General features: G+C 38.7%; 1 protein-coding gene and 1 long non-coding RNA gene across 2 annotated transcripts in view; both read right to left on the bottom strand.

Moving 5' to 3' along the window:
• Positions 1 to 27516, bottom strand: part of LOC149052910 (uncharacterized) — a 143085-nt gene that overhangs the window by 97321 nt on the left and 18248 nt on the right. The window lies entirely within an intron of this gene.
• Positions 18535 to 22300, bottom strand: LOC149052912 (uncharacterized). The gene is made up of 4 exons (XR_016187024.1): positions 20688 to 22300; positions 20132 to 20203; positions 19594 to 19671; positions 18535 to 18597 (listed from the first exon to the last, which is right to left on the bottom strand). It is a non-coding gene; the product is annotated as an uncharacterized LOC149052912 (long non-coding RNA).

Below are 27516 nucleotides of genomic sequence, written 5' to 3'. Positions count from 1 at the left end.
AGATACCACTATGACCCCACCGTTCAGGAAGGAATTCAAAATATCAGGACAGATTGGAGATTCTTGTCAGAAGAATCACCTGAGTTTTGAACGGAAATGTATCAACTGCTTAGTTCTGCAGTACAGGAAGCGGGGGAAACCTCTTAGGACTTTTTTGATCACCTCCCAGACATAAGAAACAAAAGTACTCCTTGCCTCCCGAGAAGCAGGATCTGACTTAAAGTATGACCCTAGGCTGGTACAATGTGTGTTTCTGCATTCATTATTAACTGGGCTACAGAATTATAGCATCAAAATGGAGATAAAACTCCCTGCCTGCAAAACACCTAAGTAAAGGATGAAGAACGTTTTGGGAAATTGGATGCAGCAGTTAATAATGAAACAGAAAGAATGCAGAGACCAGGTTCCCACCATGGCCAGCTCACAAACTGAACCCCCACACAACTTGTAGCTCAAGGGACCACCCACAATGGTAGTGGAGCCTCGGTTGAAGATAAAACCCCAGAAAAGCCGCCAAAAGTTAACCTGACTGAAGTTAAAGAGTTGAAAACAGAACTGCCACTATCCAGGAAGGTATGAAACAACAAAGTCATAATAACCCCCACCTACAGTACAACCCTGCAGAACAAGGGAGGACCTAGTTACCAATGTCTAAAACCAAGCAGAAGGAGCTACAACTCAACAACCCCCTAGGGAAAAATGGGAAGCATTGCCCCAACAGGACAGGGAGCAGCCCATCAGATCCATGAGCAGTCCCAACAATGCATGAACTGTGGAAAGAGGGAGGACTGGGTATGTCAATACTTTCGCTGCTCACCATGCCATGGGAGCCATTCTTGTTCAAAAGTGTGTCAGAGGAAACAATGGGAAGAGAATAAAAAAACTACGTCAAGCCATCAGTGAAGTTAAACTGAGAGAGAGGGGAACAGCAGCAAGTGGCAAAACTTTGAAAACATTATTCCCTTTCCACTTAACTCCAAGACAACGCTCTAAACTCACCAAATTAGTCGGGAGAAAATGCGTTGTTTCATAGAGCGGTGCACAGAGTGGCAGAAACAACTCTACATCAACTTTGTAGACTATGAGAAGGCTTTTGACAGCGTGCACCGGGAAAGTCTGTGGCACATCCTTTAGGCTTACAGGATACCACAGCAGATTATCAACATCATCCAAATTAAGCTTCTACAGCAAATTCACATGGAGAGTACACAACAGCAAAACCAGCTTTGAAGTGAAGACTGGCCTCAGACAAGGCTGTACAATGTCGGCAATGCTCTTCAACATGACCATCAACTGGGTAATGAAGCGCACAATAGAAGATCAGTCACGGGGCATTAGATGGACTCTCTTCTCAAAGCTGGAGGACCTAGATTTTGCAGATGATGTAGCCTTGGTCTCCCATACTCACCAACACATGCAGGAAAAGACAACCCGACTCAGCACTTATGTACAGGAAGTTGGCCTAAAGATCAGCCAAAAGAATACAGAAGTGATGCTGCTGAACGTGTCCAACCCTAAACCAGTTCAAGTGAACAGAGAAGACCTGTCAACAACTGAAGAGTTCACTTACTAGGGCAGGATAGTAAGGCATGATGGAGGAGCAGAGGGTGACATCATGAATCGTTTCTACATGGCCAGAAACGCCTTCAGAACGCTTAACAACGTGTGGAGGTCCTCTCAGTACAGCATCAAGACCAAGCTGAAGATCTACTGAAGCTGTGTGATGTCCACCCTACTATACGGGACTGAATGCTGGAAGATGATAGAGAGCGACATCACCAAGCTGTCAGTTAAATTTATCTAAACTATGGACGATGTGGCTAACATTGGCATGCTCAGAGTTGGCAAATAAGACATACCTGTTCCATCTGGAGAGACTGTGTGAGTCAGATGTCGGGTACACTTTAGACCGTTAGAGGAAGACTTGCCTGTTGTGTTTGAATCCAAAGAGGAAGGGGCATGGCTTGTGGGGCTAGAAGTTAAGGGCTGCCTCCACTGAATTCCCCCTAGGTCTTCAAGCTGAATGTATGTTCCCATACACAACAACACCAAACAAGAAATGACATTATGTAGGTGTACAGAGCTGTGCACTATACAGTTAGTTCAGTCCGTTATACCACTGCCAGTTGAAGCTGGAAAGAAGTAAGAGGAGGAGGGATGTGGAACTAGGAGTGAGGAGACAAGTTATGAGCGGTAGCCCAGCCTGCTCAAACAAGGTAAAGTACAGTGAACTCCCCTAGTTGATTTAAGGCATTTGTCACATGAACAAACAGGAGATTTTCAAGGAGATGTTGAAGGAAGAGTCTGGGGCCTTTGCCACAGAAGATGGTGATATTGAGTGTGCTGCACAATTGAAATTGGAGATCAACTTGAGGGATGACAACCCAGTTCAAAAACACACAATTCAATTCCCAAGCCCTTGTATGAAGAGGTAAAGACACACCTGCAGGATATAATCAATCGTGGATGGATAAGCAAATCGAAGTCACCTTAATCATTCCCAGTTGTGTGCGTGAGGAAAAATGATGGCAGTCTGAGACTGTCAACTATAGGCGGTTGAAATGCAAAATAGAGGATGACTGCCAGCCCATCCCTCGCATCCAAGACATCCTAAACAGCCTCAGTGGAGACACTTACTTTTCGGTGCTAGACCAAGGGAAGTACTATGACCAAGGATTTGTAACAGAAGAACACTGATATCTCACAGCTTTCATCACCCCTTGGGGTCTATACCAGTGGAAACGCATTTGGTCTAAAAAATGCACCGGCTCTTTACCAGAGGTATATGGAGAAACACCTGGAGGACCTCCATGATGAAATATGTATCCCATACCTTGATGATATCCTAGTGTATAGTAGAACATTTTCTGAGCATGTAAACGATATCAGGAGAGTACTTAAACGTTTGCAAGAGTATGGTATCAAATTGAAGCCAAAGAAATGTGAGCTGTTTAAGCCTAGTGTTGGTTACTTGGTTAGAATAATGTCAGCAGATGGCTTCACAATGAACCCAGCCAACATTGCAGCTGTGGCAGCCCTTAAGGAAACTACACCAAGAACTGTGGGTGCATTGTGCAAACTCCTAGGTTTCATAAGCTATTACCGCCGATATATTTGTGACTACTCCAGATTGGCCAAACCCCTTTATGAATTGCAATCAGCCAAAGAATGTGGTGACCAGTCCAACAAAGGCAAAGGAGAAAAGGAGCATCTCAAGGGGAAGTCACCGGCATCAAAAGGACAACTGCCATCAAATAACAAAATCGCATGGAATGAAGGCCACTTAGAATGACTAAACTTTTTAATCAAACTTCTAATGCAGCCTGGGCTAATGGCTTATCCTGAGTTTGAAGGACCATTTGTACTGCACATAGATGCTTCAAGTGAAGGACTTGGGGAAGTGCTCTACCATGAACAAGGGAACAAATAGAGAGTTGTTGGCTATGGCTGCGGGAAATTGACGCCCATGGAGCGCAACTGTCACTTAAACTCAGGGAAATTAGAATTCCTGGCCTTAAAGTGGGCAATTACTCACAAATTCAGAGATTACTTATTCTATGCCCCATCTTTCATCATCTTCACTGTTAATAACCTAGCAAGACCTATACTGATGCAGACATTATGTCCAAAATTCCATTGGACATGGACAAATATAAGAGATTGTACAGAGAAAGTACCCAGAGATTTCCTCCCAGCAACCCTGGATGCAGCAAGGGAGCAGGCAAAAGGCACAATCCCATGGGTTACAGCAATTGCCACTGACATGAAAACACCTGAACCTACGTTAAAGGACCTGAATCTAACACCCTTCAGCCCTAAGGAAAATCAGGGAGGCACAGGAGTAAGATAGTGCCATATGCCATGTACTTTACTACAAGACATGTGTGATTAAACTGAGCAGTAGCCAACTGAAGGATGAACTCCATGGTGTCATCAACCTTATAAGAGAATGGAAGAAGCTGGAAGTTGAGGAACGTAGTATTCTGCGATGAAGAACAAGTTCCAAGTTACAATTGGTTCTACCACACGTCTTCATTCCAGTTGCATTTATAATACTACACACAGAGACGGGATACCTCGGAATCAAGCAAGTAGCAGATCTTACAAGGTCCCACTTTTACTGGCCACATATGTACCGTGACATAGAGTATTTTGTGACACAACGTTGCACATGAAAAAAACCAAACACAGTCACCACAGCACTCATGATGCACCTTATGTCATCAGCACCTTTTGACCTGGTTTCCATTGATTTCCTGCACCAGGATAAGAGCAAAGGTGAATATGATTACTTTACTGAATATGTCCAAGCCTATGCAACACCCAACAACATGGCCCACACTGGTGCTAAGAAGATTTGCAATAAGTTAATTCCGAGATTTACTTTTCCAGCACACGTACATCATGACCCAGTTGGCTAGTTTGAGAACAAATTGTTCCACCACCTCCAATGCCTAAGTGGAGTTGCTACCTTGTGAACTACTCCAAACCACCCAGAGGGCAATGGCCAGGTAGGACGTATGAACTGTACCTTACTCCCTATGTTAAGGACCCTCCCAGAGGTAAAGAAATCGTGTTAAACAGGCTTATACATGCTTATAACTGCACAAGACATGAAACCACTGGATTTTCACCATTTTTTCCTGATGTTTGGCAGTTCTCTGCGATTACTGGTCAACTTGTTGTTTGACCTGGGTGGCAACCTTAAACAAGGTAATTACCAGAAGTATGTTGAGACATGGCAAATAGATATGATACAGGCATATGATGTAGCATCTAGAAGTATCCAGCAATTGTTAGCCAGGGGTAAAGGATATTATGTCAGGAAGGCTTCTGATGCAGTCCTACTTCCTGGTTATTGTGTACCTGTTGGAAACCTTTCAGGAAGGGAAGCCCCTGGAAAGCTTTGTTCACTCTTGGAAGAGGAAATTCATGTAATTGAGGAACACATATCTATCGGCCCAGTCTATCAAGTAAAGCCCAAACATGACCGTGGGAAGCAGAGGGTATTACAATGGAACTTATTTCTTCCTTGTGATGTTTTACCATTGTCTAAACAAATGAGAGTCTCGTCAAAGACCACCCAATTGCTATCTAGAGCACTACCCCAGCCTGAAAACCCTGGAGAGAGTTCCTACAATGAGTAGGAGATGGAAACATCATATCCTACAGTTACCCATAAAATATCTTGTCCAGTGGATGAAGACACCCCATCTATGTACCCACATGACCACCGTGGCCTGGTGGATTGTACCAATATGGCAGATGGTAGGGATCAATCTGACCCACAAATGACTACTGACCACTTACAGTTGCCAACTTCAGCTGGTCTAGATACAACCTACAGAGCCCCTCAGGAAAATGATGGATCAGATTCAGGGGGACATCTAAAGGGAGCTACACGATCTAGATGGGAGAGAAGGCCCTCAGGAACCTGACCTACAGTCAGTTGGGAGTGCCCAAGTACCAACATCGAAAGCCAGTAGTTAGCTCGATTTAAAGCCCTCCACTGATACTTTCGTATCAAGTCTTGACCACCTGGTTTGTACCTTACAGCACTTCACACTTTATTCCCTTTATTCCGCAGCTGCAGTATATACCACAGCCCACATGGGCAAACCAGTTCTGAACACTTTTGTAGTCACATCTGATTGTTCCAAGCCAACTTGTTGTGCGCCTTCAGTGACCAAAGGCTCTTGCAAACTTGATGTCGTATCTGAACTGTATTAGCTAACTAGTTTATATAAAAAAAACACATTTGAGATTGAGCAGAGTGCAACAAGGACACTATAAAACAGCTTTGTTATGGAAACAAGACCTGATCCTGCCAAACAACTGAGTGATGGATGTCTCGAGACTTCTTTCAACTGAGAAGAAACTTAAGAAGAACCCACAACAGGTGGAGAAATACCAGGAAGTCATAAACAATTATGTCAGTAAAGGAGAAATACCCAAAAGTCATAAATGATTGTCAGTAAAGGACAAGCGAGATGGATGACATCAGAGGAGGCTAAAGCAATGTCCTCCTAAACATGGTATCTACTTCACCATGCATTGTGGAACCCTACTAAACCAGGAAAGGTCCACAAAGTTTTTGATGCTACAGCAAAGTTTGACAGTGTTTCACTGAATGACAAGCTTCTGACTAGTCCCAACTTGTTAAACAGTCTTGTTGGAATCCTGATGAGAGGTATTCTTCTTGGAGCTCCTCCTTCTTGGAGTACCTCCTGATGATGAAGTTTTCTTCTTGGAGAAAGCTGATACGACTCTATGCCTGGTGGATGAGGCAAACGTTCAACCTGAAGTGTAAAGGAAAGAGGTTAATTCCACTTCCAGAGTGACAGACCAAGAATTTGAATGCCAATGATCTTAAAGAAGCCTCTGTTGTTCATTGCAAAACAATGGGAATTTCAACACTCTACCACAAGTCCACTCTACCCTCAAGCAAACAAGCTCATGGAGAAGTCAGTACAAACTGTAAAGAATCTGCTAATCAAAGCAAACCATGATCCATATCTCGGATTACTGGGGAATAGTAACACCCATTGATGATGTCGCCTCACCAGCACAACTACTCATGAGTAGACGACTCAGATCAATCATCCCAATAACGGAGGCTCAGCTGCTTCCCAAAGCCCTCGATCCACAAAAAATAATGGAGAAATTAAAGCAAAAATACTACTGTGATCAGCACATCCCACACCTGCCAGGCTTAGCGGAAGTTGACCAGGTCAAAGAACGCATGGGAAATTAGTGGGAAATAATGGTGGGAAAAATTGCAGGAATAGAAAGATGTTGATGAAACTACCTTGAACGAAACTAATGTACAGCTTGAATTACACACTCATGCTGACATGTTGTAGATCACTGAAAAAGAAATTCGGGGAGGTGTTTCAATGATCTCAAATCGCTTTGGAAGGGCGAATAATCCATATATGAATCAGCACAACAATCCAACAATATATTCACTTATCTTAATGCAAACAATCTGTAAGGTTGGGGATGTGCCAGCCTCTTTCTTTTAGAGGTTTCAACTGGATGACTAACTTTGACAATTGGCAAGGTGTCCCTTGCATCCACAAGGTGGCTCTTGAGTATCCTTGAACTTATCCTCGATAAGCTAGTCTTTTGGCAAATGAGCATCCTTAACATCAGCAAGACTCCGATCTGTGATTTTCACGACTAACTATATCGAGAAGAAGTATGGTGACCATACAAAGCTTCCCTTAAAAGAACACTAGAAGCTTGAGGTAAGAAATTGAAACAGAAGACTTTTACATGGATATGAGCAGTGATGTTGTAGATAAGTTTAAAGATGCGCCAAGTGGTACGTAGAGAACTATGCAGAGACTGTTCTTACTTTAGCACATGCTTCTAAAATAATTCACCGGTGAAGATATGTACATCACCATCAAGTGAAATTCGATACAGCAAGTACTCATGGAAATAAAACTTTCACGAATCTACTATAGCCCTGAACACATGAATGGATTGCCTGTGTTTATACAGTTGGCTAACAAAGCTGGAGCATATGACAACATTGCAAAGCTTTGGCTGATGAAGAAAGCCATCTTGCAGATTTAATTGGCTGCCCCTAAACATATATATGCTAAGACCAACTCTTGATGTGCCATCCCCAAATGCAGTTCATCAGTGTCCTTCTCATGACAGGCTACCAAGAGAGAGGAAAGTCTATAAATATACATTGAAAATTGTGCAAGTTGCAACCAGATTCAAGTTTGCAGAAACTCTCGTCTCAAAGGATTCCACTGAGATCTCAAGAACTTTTCAGATAATTTATGTGTGTACCACACCCATGGCCTAATGTACTTCAAGTTGATCATGAGCATGAATTCATAGTGAAGTCACAAGGGAGATGGCAAAGCATGGTGTAAGGAAAAAGAAAAGGAAATTTGAATGTCCAGAGGGATCAGGGAATCATTCAGCACTTTAATTTATTTTTAGGTGTCTCTTCACTTTCCCATACAGCCCAGAGATGAATTTTACATCTAGAAAGAGATCAACCAAATGGGTGAATGAATAGTTAAGGGACCAGGTTAACTGAAAAGAAACCTGTCCACACAATCAAAGACAAGTTGGTTGACGTCAACTACACTTTTGAAATGCGACAGACTTTTCCTGATAAACACATCGGTCTTTGGGTGTGTAGTAGTCAAGCTCTCTATGTAGTATGTAGATAACTATGCAGAGAATGTTGACACTTGCACATTCTTCTAAAATAATTCTCTGGTAAAGATATGTACATCACCACTGAGTGAAATTTGATACAGCAAGTACCTATAAAACATCATCCTCTCAGAGTATACATACTTTAGCTCTTCCAATTCAAATTACATTAATTGTTTACAACTCATACCCAGGTAAAATATCTTGTATTTAAAACATCAGGCAACAACATCACATACAAGGTTTACATCTTCAGAAAAGATAACACATTGATTTCAAGGTTCTACATGTAAATAATAATGACACGTTTGTTCATCTTGCAAAACAAAAATTGGAACCTGGTTGGCTTTCTCATCATCGTTAATCATATGTACATGAATAAAGACAAATCAAGTAAAATCTTGTACTGTGAAGCTTTTCGCCCTTTGTAGGGAAGAGACAGCTCACATGCTTGTTTCAGCACTGACTTGTTAGCCTTACTAATACATTTAGGGTTTTTGTCTTCCTGGTGCTAGCTTTTTTGACTCCACAATGTGGGCCCTGTCTGAAAAGCTGTGCTCTAAAAAAGGCTATACATAATCTCTATAATATATCAAGACTTACATTTTGCAGTTTAAAAAGCTGCCAAAGAGTATCATAAACACCAGCGTACAAGCCGCACTACTAGATAGGATAGGCAATCTGGCAAGTCAAAGTTTGGAATAAGAACTTTTTTAAAAGACACCGAAAGAAAAAAAAACCTTTTACATGGAAACTCTTTCAAGTGAATCCTTTATACAGAAACATTTACAGACCTATCCATGGAGTTGGAAGCACACAGAGGACCGTCTATATCTGCTAAAAGTGATGCTGATAAACTTTTTAACATTACAAACAACTAAACTTTTGAAATGCAAGACTTTTTCCCAAGAAATACAACAGTCTTCAGGAATGTAGTAGTGGAGCTCTTTATGTCGGATGTAGATGGCTATGCAAAGACCATTGCTAATTTTGCATATGCTTCTAAAAGAATTCAGTGCTGAAGAAATGTACATCACCATTTAGTGAAATTTGATACAGCAAGTACTTAGACATCATCCTTATATAGTATGCATACTTTAGCTCTCACAATTCAAAATGCATTAATACAGTGATACATGTAATTCAGGTTAAATTATTTACTTCATAATAACAAGTACAAAAATTTCTAAGAGATCACATAGTTGGCTGACTAGAAAATGGCAGGGAGGCCATACTGAGGTCTCAAGAGTTTTTCAGAATATTTGTAAGTGTGTACCACACAGATGGCCTAAAGTTCTTTATGTTGATCCTGGGCATGAATTCATAGTTGAAGTCACAAGAGAGATGGCAAAGTATGGTGTAAGGATATAAGAAGAGAAAATGTGAGCGTTCCTAGGGATCAGGGAATCGTTAATCAATTCAATCAAACTTTAGGTGAGCGTCTCCTTCCTTTCCAATACAGTCTAGAGATGAATTTCACATCTGGAAAGAGATCAACTGAATGGGTGAAGTGCCTTTCAGATGTTGTTTCACATTTCAATGGTCAAGTGACCAGGTTGACTGAAAAGAAACCTGTCCACACAATCAAAGGGAAGATGGTTGATGCCAACTAGACTTTCAAAGAGCTACAGACCTCTACCAATAAACACAAGAGTCTTCACGTATGTTGAAGTCTAACTCTTTATGTGGTATGTATATAACTATGCAGAGAACGCTGTTACTTTTGCACATGCTTCTAAATTAATTCTTTGATGAAGATATGTACATAAACATTCAGTGAAATTTGATACAGCAAGTATATCTTATAATACATCATCCTCTTACGGTATACATACTTAATTAGCTCTCCCAATTCAAATTGCATTAATTTGTGCGACTCATACCCAGGTAAAATGTCTTGTATTTAAAACACTAGGCAAAAACATTACATACAAGGTTGAACATCTTGACAAAAGATAACACACATTGATTTCAAGGTTCTTTATCTAAATAATTATGATAAATGCTTGTTCATCTTGCAAAACGAACATTGGAACCTGGTTGGCTTTCTCATCATTGTTAATCATATGTACATGAATAAAGACACATCAAGCAAAATCTTGTACTGCTAAGGCTTTCACTCTTTGAAGGGCAGAGGCAAAGCTCACGCTTATTTCAGCACTCACTTGATTGCCTCACTAATACATTTAGAGCTTTTGTCTTCCTGGTGATAGCTTTCTTGACTCCAAAATGTAGGCCCTGTCTCAAAAGCTGTGCTCTATAAAAGGATATACATACCAGTGAAAGTGGTGTCTCTAAAAATATCTCCAACTTACATCTTGCAGTTTAGAAAGCTGACAAAGAGTATCATTAACACCAGTGTACAAGGTGCATCAGTAGATAAGCCGCATCTTGCATTTGGCAAGTCAAATTTTGAAATAAAACCTTTTTTAAGACACTGAAAGAAAAAAAAAACTTTACAAGCAAACTCTCTCAAGTGAATCCTTTATACAGAGACATTTACAGTGCTATCTATGGACTTTGGAGCACCAAGACGACCATCTATATCTCCGAAGAGTGATGCTAATGAAGACCTTTACATTTTAAACAGCTACACTTTTGAAAAGCACCAAACTTTTCCCAATAAAAAAGAGCCTTCAGGTATGAAGTAGTGGAGCTCTTTATGATGGTGTAGATGGCTATGCAGAGACCGTTGTTAGTTTGGCATATGCTTCTGAAACAATTCAGTGCTGAAGAAATGTAAATAACCATTGAGTGAAATTTGATACTGCAAGTACTTATACATCATCCTTATAAAGTATGCATACTTTAGCTCTCCCAATTCAAAATGCATTACTGCATGTATTAATGCATGTAGTTCAGGTTCAATTATTTACTTCATATTATTAAGTACAAGAATTTCTAAGAGATCACATGGGTGGCTGAGTAGAAAGGAGCAAGGAGGGCTGTAGCCCTAATGAGGTTTCAAGAGCTTATCAGACAATTTATAAGTGTATACTGTTACGTCGAGAAATTCTATAATCGATCATTAAGTTAATTTATATATATAACAACTTTATTTAAATAAGAACATATAACATATTATTATTAAAAAAGGGTTATAGAAGGGAGGAACTTAATCCTCATTGTAAACTATACCCCAGATATAAAAATTTAATACTATGCAATATACATACTGAAACATTTTACATACAGGCATATATCTATATAAATATAAAATCTAAATAAAGAAGACATATCTAAGATAACTATTTTGTTTAAGATTATAACTAAATAATGTATAATACATAGAATAATTTAATTTTTAGTCATAGGCCTAATTAAAAAATGTTGATTTAAGAGCTTTCTTAAAAGCATTAATTGAGTCAAGTTCAACTACTGATGATGGTAAACTGTTTCATGTGTCGATATGTCTGTGCCAAAAAGAGTACTTAAAGATGTCTGTACGGCTAAATGGTTTATATAGTTTAAACTGATGACTTTTTCTTGAGTACCTGTTACTGAAGGATATGTAATTATTAGTGTTTACAGAAGAGTGTCCTTTAATGAACTTAAAAAGCTGAACCAAACTAAGAAACTCTCTGCGCTGAACTAGTGTCGCTAGTTTCAAGGATTTCAGTCGGTCTTCATACGGAGTGTCTTTATCAATGATCCATCTTGTAACGTTCCTTTGCACGCATTCAAGTTTTTCAATGAGATATGCCTGGTGAGGATTCCACGCTTGACAAGCGTACTCGAGTATTGGACGGATCATGGATCTATAACCAGTAAATAGAGCCCTAGAGTGAGATCCAAATGTCCGCTTGAGTAAGCCCAATAATCTGTTCGATCTTGCAACAACAGACAGTACGTGGGGTTTCCAAGATAAATCACTGGAAAGAACTACCCCAAGATGTTTGTGTGTAGATACTTGGGTAAGTAGCTTGCTATTAATAGAATAGTTGCACGGAGAGGGAGTTCTAGCCCTGGTGAACGCTAATGAGATACGTTATAGTGATGTTATAATACTAATGCAAGTCATTTGTCAGCTGTGGACCTAGCCGACTCACTGGATAAATATCAAATCGTTTCATATACTTTATTATCTGAGCATATCATAACAATGTAACTTCCTTTTAAGATTCGAACGCAGTTCTTATTGTCTGGCAGTAAAGTCGTCAATAAAGATGCCATGCAACTACACTTTTGAAATGCTACAAACTTTTCCCAATAAACATAAGAGTCTCCAGGTATGTAGTAGTCTAGCTCTTTGTGTAGTATGTAGTTAACTATGCTGAGAATGTTGTTACTTTTGCACATGCTTCTAAAATAATTCACTGATAGTACTTCATCCTCTTAAAGTGTACATATTATAGCTCTCCTGATTCACATTGCATTTAATTTTTACAACTTATACCCGAGTAAAATGTCTTGTATTTAAAACATTAGGCAACAACATCACATTCAAGGTTGAACATCATGGCAAAAGATAACACACATTGATTTAAAGGTTCTATATCTAAATAATAATGATAAATGCTTGTTCATCTTGCAAAACAAAAAAAGGAACCTGGTTGGCTTTCCTGTAATTGTTAATCATATGTACATGAATAAAGCTGCCAGAGAGTATCATAAACACCAGCATACAAGCCACACTAGGAGATAAGCCGCATCCTGCAATTGGCAAATGAAATTTTGAAATAAAACTCTTTTTAAAAGACACAAAAGGAAAAAAACCCTTTCCAAGCCAACTCTTTCAAGTGAATCCTTTATATAGAAATATTTTCAGTGATATCTGTGGAGTTCGGAGCAGTTATAGAGCCATCTATATCTCCTACGAGTGATGCTGATGAACACTTTAACATTACAAACAAGTACACTTTTGAAATAAACACAAGAGTCTTTCGGTATGTAGTAGTGGAGCTCTTTATGTCAGATGTAGATGGCTATGCAGAGACCGTTGTTAGTTTGGCATGTGCTTCTAAAACAATTCAGTGCTGAAGAAATGTACATCACCATTGAGTGAACTTTGATACAGCAAGTACTTTTACACCATCCTCCTGAAGTATGCATACTTTAGCTCTCCCAATTCAAAATGCATTTATGGATGTAGTTCAGGTTGAATTATTTACTTCATACTATTCAGTACAAAAATTTCTTAGAGATCACATAAGTGGCTGAGTAGAAAGGGGCAAGGAGGGCTGTCGCCCTACTGAGGTCTAAAGACCTTTTCAGACAATTTTTGAGTGTGTACCATGCAGATGGCCTAATATTCTTCAAGTTGATCCTGGGCATGAATTCATGAATGAAGTCACAAAAGAGATGGCAAAGCATGGTGTAAGGATAAGAAGAGGAAATTTGAATGTTTTTAGGGATTAGGGAATCTTTGAGCAATTCAATCGAACTTTAGGTGACCGTCTCTTCATCTTCCAATACAGTCCAGAGATGAATTTCACATCTAGAAAGAGAAAAACCGAATGGGTGAGGAGCCTTCCAGAAGTTGTTTCACCTTAAATAGTCAGGTGACCAGGTTGACTGAAAAGAAACCCGATGACACAATCAAAGAGAAGGTGGTTGACACCAGCTACACTTTTGAAATGTAACAGAATGTTCCCAATAAACACGAGAGTCTTCGGGTACGTAGTAGTCTAGCTCTTTATGTGGTATGTATATAACTCTGCAGAGAATGTAGTTACTTATGCACATGCTTCTAAAATTATTCACTGCTAAAGATATGTACATCACCATTGAGTGAAATTGGATACAGCAAGTACTTATAATACATCATCCTCCTAGAGTGTACATACTTTAACTCTCCTAATTAATTCATCAATTCATACCCAGGTAAAATGTCTTGTATTTAAAACATCAGGCAAGAGCATCACATACAAGGTTGAACATCTTGACAAAAGGTAACACACAATGAATCCAAGGTTCTATATCTAAATAACAATGATAAATGCTTGTTTGTCTTGCAAGAAAAATTGGAACCTGGTTGGTTTTCTCATCATTGTATGTACATGAATAAAGACAAATCAAGCAAAACATTGTAATGCTAGGGTTTTCACCCTTTACAGGAAAGAGACAATACACATGCTTGTTACGGCACTCACTTGGTAGCCTCACTAATACATTTAGAGTTTTTGTCTTCCTGGTGCTGGCTCTCTTGACTTGAGAATCTGGGCCCTGTCTCAAAAGCTGTGCTCTAAAAAAGGCTATACATAACAGTGGTTTCTCTATAAATATCTCAGACTTACATCTTGCAGTTAAAAAGCTGACAAAGAGTATCATAAACACTAGTGTACTAGCCGCATTCACTATTTGAAAAGTCAAACTTTGGGACAAACCCTCTTTTAAAAGACACCTAAGGAAAAAAACCTTTTACAAGTAAACTCTTTCAAGTGAATCCTTTATACAGAAACGTTTACAGATCCATGGAGTTTGGAGCACTTGAAGGACCAATGTGATGCTGATGAACACTTTAACATGCAAACAACTACATTTTTGAAATGCAACAAACTTTTTCCCGATAACCACAAGAGTCTTCGGGTGTGTAGTAGAGGAGCTCTTTATTTCAGATGTCGGTACGTGGCTAAGCATAGACCATTGTTACTTTGACATATGCTTCTAAAGCAATTCAGTGTAGAAGAGATGTACATCACAATTAAGTGAAATTTGATGAAGAGAGTACTTATACATCGTCGTCATGAAGTATGCATACTTTAGCCCTTCCAATTCAAAATGCAGTAAGGCACACAGTAATGCATGTAGTTCAGATTAAATTATTTACTGCATATTTAAGTGCTAAAATTTCTTAGAGATCACATACATGGCTGAGTAGAAAGGGGCAGGGAGGGCTGTAGCCCCTCCCCCTTCCCCATCAAATACATCCCTTGATAAATATTTGGGGAGCACAGCCTCCACCTTTTGGTGCCGAAGCAAGGTGAAATGATCTTCGTTGTTACCAGTGCCTTTACTTTGAGACTGGCTGTGAACTCTAACTGAATGGAAATAAATCTTTCACAAATCTACTATAGCCCTAAACACTTTTGGATGGATTGCCTGCGTTTATGAAGTTGGAGAAGCTGGAGTGTCTGACGACATCAAAAAGCTTTGACTGATGAAGCAAGCCATCTTGCAGATTTATTTGCCTGCACCTTAACATATGGCAAGACCAACTCTTGATGTGCCATTCCCAAATGTAGTTCATCAAGCTTAAGATTTTTGCCCTTCTCATGACAGGCTCCTGAAAGGGAGGAAAGTCTATAAATATGCATTAAAAATTGTTGATGTTTCAAGCAGATTCAAGGTTGCCGAACCTCCCACCTCAAAGGATTCTACTGAGGTGTTAAGAGCTTTTCAGATAATTTATGAGTATGTACCACGCAGGTGGCCTAATGATCTTCAACTTGCTTCTGGGCATGAATTCACGGTTGAACTCACAAGGGGGACGGCAAAGCACGGTGTAAGGATAAGAAGAGGAAATGTGAACGTTCCTAGGTATCGTGGAATCATTGCATAATTCAATTGATTCTTAGGTCAGCATCTCTTCACTCTCTCTCTCTTTTCACTCTCTTTCTCCTCACTCACTCACACTTCATCTTCACTCTCCTATACAGTCCAGAGATGAATTTCATATCAACCAAACGGGTGAAGAGGCTTCCAGTAGGTGTTTCACTGTTGAATAGTCAAGCAACCACGTTCACTGATAATTTATGAGTGTGTACCATGCAGATGGCCTAATATTCAAGTTGATCCCGGGCACAAATTCATGGTTCAAGTCACAAGAGAGATGGCAAAGCATGGCGTAAGAATAAGAAGGGGAAATGTGAACATTCATTCATATGGGCCCAGGGAATTGTCGGGCGATCCAATCAAACTTTAGGTGAGCTTCTCTTCACTTTCCAATACAGTCCAGAGATAAATTTCATATCTGGAAAGAGATCAACCAAATGGGTGAAGAGGCTTCCAGAAGTTGTTTCACCTTTGAATGGTCAAGTGACCAAGTTGACTGAAAAGAAACCTGTTGACGCAATCAGAGAGAAGGTGGTTGACCCAAACTACACTTTTGAAATGCAACAGATTTTTCCCAATACTGAATTAAGGGGTTAGTTATGACTCTACAGTCCTCTTTCTGTAATCAATTTTCATTATCAACTCTGTTGAGAACCAAATGATCAAGATACAATAGGCAAGATTATCTTTACTCTCTATTACAACTATTACATCGTTCAAAGCCAATGCATGTTGCATAAAGAAAAGGCATTTTAGATCAACACAGGGTATGCACCTAACATAGAATGTGTCCAAAGTGCTATGAATATTAGTGCAAAAGTAATTACCCATTCCCTGTCTGGTTCGGTGACATCAAGGTTTCCTTCCTCTTCCTCTCCCTATGAACATTTTTCTAAGAATTATTTAGTTATCTCTGGTGGGCTTGCAGAAGATCTAAATGTGTGAGGTGTCTTGCCTTGAAATGTTTAGTTAGGGAAATTTTATGGAGAGCTATTTTGCTACTCCATTACCATTAACCAACTAAGACTTTTCAAATCTACCAGGTACCTGCTCTGAGCCACTTACCTCAGGCTCACGTTGTTTTGCTTTGTTTGTGGCCTCCTATCAATACAGATATCCACAGTAAGCGTAAGTCAAAGGTTTAGATAAAACCATTATTCTTATAGATAGAACCTTGGGCAAAAAACAAGTGATCTTTAGAGTGTAAAAATTCCAAATGACAAAGTGCATTTAGATGAAAATTAATTGGGTAATTAACTTGGTTTTGATCCCGAGGGGGAAGTAGTAACAATGAAAAAGATTACTTAGGGGGCCGAAAAAGGAATGCAAGCTGTTATGTCATACCAACAGTCACTCCAAAGATTTTGATATGAAAGTAAGTATGGGATGCACTTGTTGTTTCTATAACTATCAATTTTTAAATTAGAGCATTACAGCATATCCTCTTATACACCAGGTAGATCCCAATGCCTTAAGAAAGCAAGAACTCTCAAATTTCATTTTAACAATGCATAAGTTCTTAAATGTCTTAAAATGCACGACTTATCAAATGTCTTAAAAAGCACAATGTCTCAAATGTCTTGTGCACTTTAAGGAATTTGATGTTGTGCTTTTTTAAGACATTTGATTCATTGTGCTTTTTAAAATATTTGATACATAGCCTCAAATGACTTAAAAAGCACAATGTCTCAAATTCTTAAGACTCGTGATATCCTAAATTTCTTAAAAGGTACGATGTCTTAAATTACTTAAAAAACCCAGTGTCTCAAATGTCTCAAGAAGCATGTATGTCTTAAAAAGCACGATGTCTTCTCTGTGTTACAAAGCACGATGTTTCAAATGCAGATTACGACTGTGTTGGTATAACACAAGCATTAACTATTAGTAAAATACGAATATCACCTGTGCGTAATGTGACTGTCGAGTGTTCATTTTAGTCCTAGAATGCACAACTTTTTAAATGTCTCACAAAGAGCGAGATCACAAAAAAAACTTCCAGGCAATCATATGTCGAAAAAACCAAGCTAATAAATTATTTTAAGAAACCAACAAGTGTTAATTTAAAAAGGAACCAGAAAATCACATGTCTCTGAGAGTGGGTAATCAAATTTGTTTATAATCCCCATAATTAGAAGTCTTGTTCATATATTAACTCTTTAAAACCATCTAGTAGCAAATATTCCATTAATTTCATCAAAACTTACCAATTCTCACACAGCTTAAGCTGCAAGACAGGCTTCTGTCCAGGCTCTTTCAAATTTACAGAGCATATCTGCATAACCTCCTACAAAATATATCACTGATTAGTACCTTTCTCAGTTGCTTACCTATATTTTCATGCTTAAAACATACTAATGAATGGCAATTTAATTTGGCCGGCCATAACATTTCTTTAACATACGGTAACTAATAGTCACTTTGCATACCTGTAATGATATATCCTGGAGACATTGAGGGTTGAAAAATGCGACACTCCAACTCCAACTCCAACTCCAACTCCATATCTGCAAAGTGATCAGACTTCCCATAAACTAGAGAAACATAAAAATAGAAAACAAAAACGCAGAGATATTTTTGCAGAGAAATGCCCTCAACCAACGTGGCTTCAGCAGCAAGAAGTACTTCCACTCTTCATTACACTTATGGTTCACACCAAAGGCTAATAATCATACTGTTACTCAATGCATCTTCATTACCCATGCAATCAATTTCAACCTCTTGTATCCAATCATAGTCAATTCCAAACTCAGCCTCTTAATTTGCTTCCCAAAGCCTGCCCACTGAATGGTACTTTCACTTTAGCTCACATATAAACTAGTATTGAGAAATTTAAAATTAGCTACATACTCACATATGTTTAAGTTTAAAACATATTAGGCACACTGGCTTCCCATCAAAATGAGCCTGCAGCTGCATCTATGCACAAAACATTTAGAATCAAGTCAATGTTACTGAATTGGGTTATCATCAGGAGATTAAACTGATGAGAATAGGAACTTAAGGATTGAATTGATTGAAACAGAAAAATAAGAGTGAAATCTCAAAAATGTGATGTACCATGTTGATAGGAGGTTTTTGGTAGAAAGCATTGATCTGCCAGATTTCTGTAATAGCTTTTTTTTAAAATAAAAAGTGGTGTAATGTGGAAAGAGGTTATACTTGATAGTTATTACTTTCTTTGATTGAAGTAATGAGTAATGGACTTAACAGGAAACTTAATTCCCTAGCCTAAAGTCTTGTAGCTTCTGAAAATAGTTTTGACAGCATTTGTGCTGCAGCAGAAAAGTGCGACATTGTAGGCTGGTCCACTTGTGGGATCTGTAAATTTTTAATCGACAATAGCATTAAAAAGCATTATCAACACACATGGAAAATGCACGGTGCAGTCTACATACAATATTATTCATAATAAAAATTTTGTCTCTCTAAGGAACTTATGCACTACCCAAGTTCTGCCAGTACTGTGGTGTCTTCCACCTATTCTACTTTGCCAGCTTTACAAACAAGTTAAAAGTTGGGATTACAGTTTTTATTCAAATGTTAATCATACAAACCTGATTAATGAGCTGATGCAGTTCATGGGTGAGTACATAACCCACTCAGGCTTCTGTACATGACACAAAGTACATATTTATGGTTTTTTAAAGAACATTTGCTTATTATAGATTTCAATTCGTTTCATGAGCTTATGCTGATTCCGTTAGTTTGTCCTTTCCAAGTTTTTTTTGGCTTTTCAGTGTTGAACTAAATGTAAAAAGAATCTTGAAGGCTAAGTCATCCAGATTCTATTTAAAAGGTGAAATGCTAAATCCCACCAACATTTGCAGTAAACAAAATGCTGATACTAAAAATAACATGAAGCTTCCCCCTTAACTTAACCATCTCAGAGATTATTAATTATAGATGGCTCACCTTCTAAGACATGAGCAGTAGATGGCCCTCCAAAATGAACACATTCTACTGCACCCAGCAAACCTATTTCTACTTTATCTGAAACAAAATTAAAATATGCATAAGAAACAGAATGTTCTTTAATAGATTGGTGGTAAGATCAAATTTTCATACTGCACAAAACCTTGATTTTCCAAAGTGCATAATACAAGTCGTTTCCTTTTTTTTTTAACGTTCTAATGCAGAACTATCAAACTCAAACTCCCAATGGTTCTCTGTGTTAAACTTTTAGAGAAAATTTTTGCTAAGGAGAGGATCTTTGTTAATGGAACAAACGACTGAAAATTCAGTTGCTTTCAGTACCAGGTCTCATGATTTGTCTGGATTTTTAAAACAACACAGCAATGTGTAATATGCCATTCACTACTCGCTATAAAATTTTCATGCGAAATGTTCAGCAATACTGTGAGGATCTATAATGTTAAAGAATAGATGTTATCAAGTCATTTCAAATGAATCCTCTCAGATAATAAGATACAATTTTTATTGCAATTCCTACCAGTGGATATGGCTTTTCTAGGTGTTGATGAGTAGCAATGTTCTGTCATTTCATCATCATCATTAAGATACACTGGAAAATCAAAATTAGGAAAGTGAATATTATTGTTATTCAAACAAGACTGATATTGATGAAATATTACATCCCCACCCAAATTCACAGTCCTTACCAAGTTGGTATGAATAGTTCTAATTTTAAGCTATTGGAAGCATATATATGTTTAGAAGGAGCAGCTGTAGCTTATGTTTAAGGAATACTTGATATGGCGTGCACTTTTGCCTATAATAAATCCATGCCAGTTTTCAAATATTATTTGTAGTGTAATTTAATTCTTGTATGAAATTAATTTGTCTCCTTGAGAGCACTAATATATATTTCTGGTAATGATTTGAGATACCCAGAGTAACCAAGAGAATTTTACTAATGATGTCAACCCAATGATGATTATTTTGCTGACTCTTGCAAAAAACTCATCTTCCTTGGTCTTAAGTCTCACCCCGCCATGTTGGGCTAGAGGCTTCCTAGTTGAGCAGAGGTGTAATTAGTAAAAGCATACCAAGTTGGGAGATTGTGTCTTCCTTTACAACTGTCATCTCTCCTTCAACTTCATTTGCTGGATCTGTCTTGAACATACTGTACTCAACATAAGCCACTACTTAAATGCATCAATCAGGTCTGTTACTGTAAAGATATTACAAAAGGCAAAGTAATTTGTGATCATCTTTTAGGTAAGCAAGGACAGTTAGAATGTTTTTTTAAAATAATGCTGCTTATGGGCATAAAATCTAGTTAGATCGCATGCTGCATTGTAGAAGGAGCAAAAAGAAACACTGTTTCCAGGTTGAAAAGTCAAGACAATTCCACAGGAAATGTGGATAAGCCAATGTCATAGATATGTGTGGCACAGGATGAGAGACACAGGTTATTCCTAACTTATCTCTATTCATGTTGCAGTACTTGTCCGATGGTCAATGCTCAAATGTGTAACCTGTGTGGCCATTCTGTTTGTGGTCACTGTGCCAAACAAATGGAGGAAAACAGGGCATGTCTTTGCCATAAGCACAGGTGGCCAAGAATGAGTTTCTGTTGAAACTGTCTACAGCCAAAATGATGGAAGACATAACAGCCAAGCGCCTGGGCTGTGCTTCTCAAGGGATGTGCTTCTTGAGGATATTAGGAAGCACATTGTCCACAATTGCCAGGAAATTGAGCAGCTCTGTGGCTTGTGCCCAGTGAAACTTGAACAGGGAGATGTGTTGCAACACAAGTCAGTCTGCCCAGAAAAGGAGATATTGTGTGCCTGTGGGCAACAACTGCTCTGCAGAGAAGAACCAAAATGTTGGAAAGCGGATTGCAATCATGTTGATGTGTACTACCCCCTGGGGTATACTTCAACTATTAGTCATCTCATTATAGTAGTGTATCTTCCCCTTTATTTTGGTGGAGAAATTCATCATGTGTATCAGTTCCCTGGCAGGGACTGCAAGAGTGCCTTTGACATCAAATCTCAGTACTAGTTGTAGTGGCAATAAAGCTTGGGCTTCTCGTGGAACAAAATATGCTGTTCTGCCCACCTCTTCAACCACCTTCTATCACACAATGGGCTCCTGATACCCACAAGGCATCAACTCTTACCTGAGTGGTTTTGGCCTGTCACCTTCACAACACTTAACACATGTTGAACAACCAGTAGATGCTCTTGTTGATGGCCTCATAAAAAGTCAGGAGACCATCTTTCTAGGTCAAGAAGCTAAGATCTACTAGAGTAAAGTCAAGCATCTAACTACACCCCCTTACCACAGGGGCAGAGCTCCCATCAGAAGTTCCACTGGACAGCAACAGTTCTCGAGACCCAAAGCCATGTGTTGAATTGTGCCCCTTGGCTGTGAATGCAAGGCTCCCTACTGAGTCTTGGAGATAATGCAATAGTTTCAGTGAGCCTGGGAAAACCCATACCCAGTTCCAAAGAAAGGAAGTGGATAAGAAGGTTGAATTAGAGAATAAGAGATGCGCTGTTTGCAAAAATAAACACCCTGTAACATAATGCCAGTGTTTAATTCCAAGTAGCGACAAGAAATGTAAAAGATTGCATGGGAACACCAACTCTGTTTCAATTGCTTAAAGGAAAACCATCAGGCCACCAACTGTTCAAGTGAAAAACGCTGTCTTAAGGAATGGCATGGATCTGACATGCCTCATCTACTGATCCACCTTAAAGTCCAACAGGGATGAGTAGATGAGCCCATTCCTGTGAAGACAGCCCTTAGGTGAACCTTCTTTGGAAATGCAACCAAAGGACTGTGCGAAGCCATCAATGTTAACTTTCTTGCAAAGAACAAAGAACCCCTTTCTGCAGCAAAAGGTTGCGAAATTTTGGGAGACTGATTCTTATGTGAAAAAACAAGCACCCTCAGGTTATCAGGTTATCCCCTTAAGATGAAAGGGCATTGGCTACTTTACTGAGAAGCACGGTAAAAGAAAGAGGAGGTAGCATGTAGGACGAGAGAGACTGGGCCCAGCCCCTGAATACATATTATGGAATCAGTAGATCCCATGTACTCGTGGAAAAAATAATCAGAGATCGATTCTAGTTTACGAGGAAACGTGTTGTTTAATTTCTGTGTGAGATTGAGCACAGTGCAACAATAGGTGTCCTTAACGTGACAGAGAACGCAATCAAAATGCCTGAAATTGTCAAAAAGATGCAGATGGAGGTGAGAACAGCAACTGTTTGGCTCAGCAAAGCGTGAAAGAGAGACGAGGGACATCTGGCGTTACCACAAGTCATAACAAAATATTTAAACGCCGAAGCACTGAAGAAGCTCAAACAAGTACTAAAAGAAAAAGAGGAGAAGAAATCAGTAACAGAGGATGCAAAGATTCGACAAGAAAGTGGCATAAACACCAAGCAGGTTGAGCAGAAGTCTGCCATCAAGTTAAATACAAACATACCTACATATGAAGATACTGCAACAATCCCAGCAAAGGACATGCAAGACAGATGACATTAGAAGAGGCTGAAGCAACGTCCCTCTCAACGTGGTATCTACCTCACCATGCATTGTTGAACCCTAATAAGCCCAGAAAAGTCCACATAGTTTTTGATGCTACAGCAAAGTTTGAAAGTGTTTCACTGAATGACAAGCCTCTGACTGGTCCCGACTTTTTAATACAGTCTGGCTGGAATCCTGATGAGATTTCAGAGTGGAAATATTGGTTTCATGGTGCACATTGAACAAATGTTTCACCAGGTCTATGTTTGTGAGGAAGATAGAGACTCTTCGCAATTCTTGTGGAGGAACTTAGATGACACACAGAGAGGTCAGAGCCGCAATCTTAACAACGTCGTTCACCCCTTAATGACGATGGTAAAATAGGAAAGGTACTCTTCTTGGAGAAAGCTGATATGATTCTTTGCCTAGTGGATGAGGCAAAAGTTCCACCTGAAGTGTAAAGGAAAGAGGTTCCTTCCACATCCAGAGTGACAGACCAAGAATTTGAATGCTGATGATCTTAAAGAAGCCTCTGTTCGTTGCAAAACAATGGGAATTCAAACACACTACCACAAGTCCACTCTACCCTCTAGCAAACAAGCTCATGGAGAAGTCAGTTCAAACTGTAAAGAATCTGCTAATCAAAGCAAAGCAAGATATCTCGGATTACTGGAGTACAGAAACACACCCATTGATGATGTGGCTCACCAGCACAACTACTCATGAGTAGACAAGTCAGATCAATTGTCCCAACAACTGAGGCTCAGCTGCAGCCCAATGTCCTGGATCCACACAAAATAAGGGAGAAATTGAAGCTAAAGCAACAAAAGTAAAAATACTACTTTGATCAGCATACCAGACACTTGCCCGCCTTCATGAAACGTGACCAGGTCAAAGTGCGCATGGTATATCAATGGGAACCAATTTAAACACATAATGTTGGGAAAAACAACAGGAATAGAAAGATGTTGATGAAACTATCTTGTAGGAGACTAATGTACCGCTTGAATTATACACACTCATGCTGACATGTTGTAGATCACTGAAAAAGAAATTTGGGAAGGTGTTTCAATGATCTCAAAACGCTTTGGAAGGGCAAATAATTTATATATGGATGATTACAACAGTCCAACGATATATTCACTTATCTTAACGCAAACAACCTGTAAGGTTGTGGGGTGTAGCAGCCTCTTTCTCTTTGAGGTTTAAACTGGATGACTAACTTTGACAATTGGCGCAGTGTCCCTTGCATCCACGAGGTTGCTCTTGAGTATCCTTAAGCTTGTTGAATGAGCGTCCTCAACATCAGCAGCAAGACTCATCTATGATTTTCACTCTAACTACATAAAGAAGAAGTATAGTGGCCATGCAAGGCTTCTCTTCATAGACACTAGAAGCTTTAGGTACGAAATTGAAGCTGGAGACTTACAACGATAAAAGCAGTGATGTTATAAATAAGCTTAAAGATAAGTCAAGTGGAGATGCAGAGAACTATGCAGAGACTGCTCTTACTTATGCACAGGCTTCTAAAAACATTCACTGCTGAAGATATATACATCACCATTGGGTGATATTTAATACAGCAAGTACTTATAATACATCATCCTCTTGGAGTATCCACACTTTAGCTCTCCCAATTCAAATTACATTAATTTTTACAAATCATACGCAAGTAAATGTCTTTAAAACATCAGGCAACAACGTCACATACAAGGTTGAACATCTTGACAAAAGATAATACACCTAGATTTCAAGGTTCTATATCTAAATAAGAGGACCATCTATATCTGCTAAAAGTGATGCTGATCCACACTTTAACATTACAAACCACTACACTTTTAAAATATAACAGACTTAATCTGATAACGACAATACTCTTTGGGTATGTAGTAGTGAAGCTCTCTATGTCGGATGAAGATGGCTATGCAGAGACCATTGTTAGTTTGGCATATGCTTCTAAAACAATTCAGTGCTAAAGAAATGTACATCACCATCGAGTGAAGTTTAATACAGCAAGTACTTAAACATCATCCTCATAAAGTATGCGTACTTTAGCTCCTCCAATTCAAAATGCATTAAGGCATGCAGTAATGCATGTAGTTAGGTTAAATTATTTACTGCATACTATTCCACACCAAAATTTCTCAAAGATCACATGGGTGGCTGAGTAGAAAGGGGCAGGGAGGGCTGCAGCCATACTAAGGTCTCAAGAGATTTTCAGACAATTTACAAGTGTGTACCAAACAGATGGCCTAATGTTCTTCAAGTTGATCCTGGGTCATGAATTCATAGTGCAAGCCACAACAGAGATAGCAAAGCATGGTGTAAGGATAAGAAGACGAAATATGAACATTCATAGGGATCAGAGAATCATTAAGCAATTCAATTGATTTTTAGGTGACCATCTCCTTACTTTCCAATTCGGTATAGAGATGAATTTTCATCTGCAAGGAAATCAGCTGAATGGGTTAAAGGCTTCCAGAACTTGTCTCATCTTTGAATAGTCAAGTGACCAGGTTGACTAAAAAAAACTCTGTCGACACAATGAAAGAGAAGGTGGTTGATGCCAACTACACTTTTGAAATGCAACACACTTTTCCTGATAAACACAAGAGTCGTTGGGTATGTAGTAGTCCAGCTGTTTATGTGGTATGTATATAACTATGCAGAGACTGTTGTTGCTTTTGCACATGCTTCTAAAATAATTCACTGGTAAAGATATGTACATCACCATTGATTGAAATTTGATACAGCAAGTACTTATAATACATCATCCTCTTGGAGTATATACATACTTTAGCTCTCCCAATTCAAATTGCGTTAATTTTTAAAACTCATACCCTGGTAAAATGTCGTATTTAAAACATCAGGCCACAACATCACATACAGGTTTGAACATCTTAAAAGATATCACACTTTGATTTAAAGGTTCCATATCTAAAAATTTATGATAAATGCTTGTTCCTCTTGTAAAACAAAAACTGGAACCTGATTGGCTTTCCCATCATTGTTAATATATGTACATGAATAAAGACAGATGAAGCAAAATCTTGTACTGCTAAGGTTTTCACCCTTTGAAGAGAACGGCAGTACACATGATTGTTTCAGCACTTACTCGTTAGCCTAACTACTACATTTAGAGTTTTTGTCTTCCTAGTGCTGGCCTTCTTAACTCCAAAATGTGGGCCCTGTCTCAAAAGCTCTAAAAAAGGCTATGTATATCAGTGGTTTCTCTGTAAGTATCTCAGACTGACATTTTACACTTTAAAAAGCTGAAAAAGAATATCAAAAACACCACCATACAAGCCGCACTACCAGATAAGCCACATCCCACATTTGGCAAGTCAAATTTTCAGATAAAACCTCTTCTAAAAGACACCAAAGGTAAAAAAACCTTTACAAGGAAACTCTCTCAAGTGAATCGCTTATACAGAAACATTTACAGAGCTATCTATGGAGTTTGGAGAACTTAGAGGACCATTCATATCTGCTAAAAGTGATGGTGATGAACACTTTACATTAGAAACATCTACACTTTAAAATGCAACAGACTTTTTCCGATAAACAAAAGGGTCTTTGGGTAGTGAAGCTCTTTATGTTGGATGTAGATACATGGCTATGCAGAGACTGTTGTTAGTTTGGCATTTGTTTTTGAAAAAATTCAGTGCTGAAGAAATGAACATCACCTTTAAGTGAAATTTGATAATTTTAAATTGCAACAGATTTTTTTCCGACAAACACAAGTCTTCAGGTATAAAATGGTGGAGCTCTTTATGTCAAATGTAGATGGCTATACAGATGTAAGGATGCTACTGAGGTCTCAAGAGCTCTTCAGATTATTTATAAATGTGTACCACACAGATAGCCCAATGTTCTTCAAGTTGTGATCCTGGGCATGAATTCACAGGTGAAGTCACAACAGAGATAGCAAAGCATGGTATAAAAAATAAGCTGAGGAAATGTGAACGTTCATTGGTAACAGGGAATCATTGAGCAACTCAATCATACTTCAGGTGAGCATCTCTTCTTTCCAATACAGTCCAGAAATGAATGTCACATCTGAAAAGAGATCAATCAAATGGGTGAAGAGGCTTCTGGAAATTGTTTCACCTTTGAATAGTCAAGCAACCAGGTTGACTGAAAAGAAACCTCTCAACACAATAAAAGAGAAAGTGGTTGATACCCACTACACTTTTGAAATGCAACAGACTTTTCCAGATTAACACAAGAGTCTTCAGGTATGTAGTACTCTATAGCTCTTTATATAGTATGTAGATAACTATGCAGAGACTGTCGTTACTTTTGCACGTGCTTCTAAAATAATTAACTGCTGAAGATATGTACATCACCATTTAGTGATATTTGATACAGCAAGTACTTATAATAAATAAA

This window comes from Pocillopora damicornis, chromosome 1, assembly GCF_964200805.1.
Source record: "Pocillopora damicornis chromosome 1, jaPocDami1.2, whole genome shotgun sequence".
Lineage (NCBI taxonomy): Eukaryota > Metazoa > Cnidaria > Anthozoa > Scleractinia > Pocilloporidae > Pocillopora > Pocillopora damicornis.
Note: the sequence above shows the minus strand (reverse complement) of the source record. Positions and strands in the feature narration are given on the sequence as shown.